Genomic DNA, 3,378 nt, shown 5'->3' with positions numbered 1-3,378 from the left:
ATGTTTAACGACACAAAGCTTCTATAGAAATGCGATGAGTTGTTGGTGATGCTCATTGTGAGATCTGTACGATCAGCTTTCCTCGTTAGGTAACGAGCTGTCACAATAACACGTTAATTGGTTTCTCCTCATGTTTATCCATGGGAAACCGCACAACAAGGTGAGTGACTCGGTAATGGGCGATGGGAGCCAGATCAGCTGGCTGCACAGTTTGGAGACAGGGGAATGATGGTATACATAACGCTAATTATCTGACCCACGCTCCCTTTGGGCACTGCTTCACGCTGAGGTCACTGAATTGATCAATTTACTGTTAACTCGGGGAAATGATTGGACACATCACTGAGCAGAGCATAGTCCTGTGAGAATTGTGGTCTGCGTTTTGCCCCGAGTAATCAAGACTGAATAAACTACTGACTGACTGCAAGTTCGATACTGGTTCTAACTGGTGTCCCTTTACAGATGAAGGAAGAAAAATAGACTTGCATTTATAAGAACATAAGAACTAGGAGCAGGAGTAGGCGACACAGTGGCACAGTGGTTAGCACTGCTGCCTCACAGCACCAGGGACTCAGGTTCGATTCTGGCCTCGGGTCACTGTCTGTGTGGAGTTTGCACAGTCTCCACGTGTCTGTGTGGGTTTCCTCCGGGTGCTCCAGTTTCCTCCCACGCTACAAAGGTGTGGAGGTTAGGTGGATTGGCCGTGATGAATTACCCCTTAGTGTCAGGGGGACTAGCTAGGGTAAATGCATGGGGTTATGGGGATAGGGCCTGGGTGGGATTGTTGCCAGTGCAGACACGATGGGCTGAATGGTCTCCTTCTGTACTGTAGGGATTCTATGATTCTATGTCCTACAATGCTCGTGGCCTATTCAGACTGTCTTGAAAGCAGCATGCCACCTTAACCCGGTCCGTTTCCCTACACAGCTAGTTCGTCACATCCCCACTTGTGACCTTCCCTCCTTTATAAGGTTAGAAGTGGGGATGTTCGCCGATGATTGCACAATGTTCAGCACCATTCACGACTCCTCAGATACTGAAGTAGTCCATGTCCAAATACAACACGATCTGGACAATATCCAGGCTTGGGCTGAGAAGTTGCAAGTAACATTCACGCCACACAAATGCCAGGCAATGACCATTACCAATAAGAGACACTCTAACCACCGCCCCTTGACATTCAATGGTGTAACCATCACTGAATCCCCCACTGTCAACTTCCTTGGGGTTACCATTGACCAGAAACTCAACTGGACTCACCACATAAACACAGTGGCTACAAGAGCAGGTCAGAGGCTAGGAATACTGCGGCGAGTAACTCACCTCCTGACTCCCCAAAGTCTGTCCACCTTCTGCAAGGCACAAGTTAGGAGTGTGATGGAATACTCTCCACTTGCCTGGATGGGTGCAGCTCCATCAACACTCAAGAAGCTCGACACCATCCAGAACAAAGCAGCCCGCTTGATTGGAATCCCATCCACAAACATCCACCCCCTCCACCACTGACACTCAGTAGCAGCAGTGTGTACTATCTACAAGATGCACTGCAGAAATTCACCAAAGATCCTTCGACAGCACCTTCCAAACCCACGACCACTTCCATCTAGAAGGACAAGGGCAGCGGATAAATGGGAACACCACCACCTGCAAGTTCCCCTCCAAGCCACTCACCATCTTTACTTGGAAATATATCGCCGTTCCTTCACAGTCACTGGGTCAAAATCCTGGAATTCCCTCCCTAACGGCATTGTGGCTCAACCCACAGAACATGGACTGCAGCGATTCAGGAAGGCAGCTCACCACCTCCTTCTCAAGGGCAACTAGGGATGGGCAATGAAACTGCTGGCCTAGCCAGCGACGCCCATGTCCCATGAATGAATTAAAAAAGAGGCTGGTGAAGTGTGGTCCTTGCTGGTAACAGGCCAGCAGCAAAGTATAACTTGTCAAGTTAAATTAGATATGGTCTCATGTCGGGAATCTGACCCAGTAAGAAGTTTAACAACACCAGGTTAAAGTCCAACAGGTTTATTTGGTAGCAAAAGCCACACAAGCTTTCGAGGCTCTGAGCCCCTTCTTCAGGTGAGTGGGAATTCTGTTCACAAACAGAACTTATAAGACACAGACTCAATTTACATGAATAATGGTTGGAATGCGAATACTTACAACTAATCCAGTCTTTAAGAAACAAAACAATGGGAGTGGAGAGAGCATCAAGACAGGCTAAAAAGATGTGTATTGTCTCCAGACAAGACAGCCAGTGAAACTCTGCAGGTCCACGCAACTGTGGGAGTTACAAATAGTGTGACATAAATTCTGATTCTAGGATCGCATGATAAAGACTCAGGAGGAAAAAAGCAGAAATATTTATGTGAAATAGTGTGACATAAACCCAATATCCCGGTTGAGGCCGTCCTTGTGTGTGCGGAACCTGGCTATCAGTTTCTGCTCCGCGACTCTGCGCTGTCGTGTGTCGCGAAGGCCGCCTTGGAGAACGCTTACCCGAATATCAGAGGCCGAATGCCCGTGACCGCTGAAGTGCTCCCCAACAGGAAGAGAACAGTCTTGCCTGGTGATTGTCGAGCGGTGTTCATTCATCCGTTGTCGCAGCGTCTGCATAGTTTCCCCAATGTACCATGCCTCGGGACATCCTTTCTTGCAGCGTATCAGGTAGACAACGTTGGCCGAGTTGCAAGAGTATGTACCGTGTACCTGGTGGATGGTGTTCTCACGTGAGATGATGGCATCTGTGTCGATGATCCGGCACGTCTTGCAGAGGTTGCTGTGGCAGGGTTGTGTGGTGTCTTGGTCACTGTTCTCCTGAAGGCTGGGTAGTTTGCTGCGGACAATGGTCTGTTTGAGGTTGTGCGGTTGTTTGAAGGCAAGAAGTGGGGGTGTGGGGATGGCCTTGGCGAGATGTTCGTCTTCATCAATGACATGTTGAAGGCTCCGGAGGAGATGCCGTAGCTTCTCCGCTCCGGGGAAGTACTGGACAACGAAGGGTACTCTGTCCACTGTGTCCCGTGTTTGTCTTCTGAGGAGGTCGGTGCGGTTTTTCGCTGTGGCGCGTTGGAACTGTTGATCAATGAGTCTAGCGCCATATCCTGTTCTTATGAGGGCATCTTTCAGCGTCTGGAGGTGTCTGTTGCGATCCTCCTCATCCGAGCAGATCCTGTGTATACGGAGGGCTTGTCCGTAGGGGATGGCTTCTTTAACGTGTTTAGGGTGGAAGCTGGAGAAGTGGAGCATCGTGAGGTTATCCGTGGGCTTGCGGTACAGTGAGGTGCTGAGGTGACCGTCCTTAATGGAGATGCGCGTGTCCAAGAATGCAACCGATTCCGGAGAGTAGTCTATGGTGAGCCTGATGGTGGGATGGAACTT

The sequence above is a fragment of the Mustelus asterias genome, chromosome 13 (assembly GCF_964213995.1).
Source record: "Mustelus asterias chromosome 13, sMusAst1.hap1.1, whole genome shotgun sequence".
NCBI lineage: Eukaryota > Metazoa > Chordata > Chondrichthyes > Carcharhiniformes > Triakidae > Mustelus > Mustelus asterias.
Note: the sequence above shows the minus strand (reverse complement) of the source record.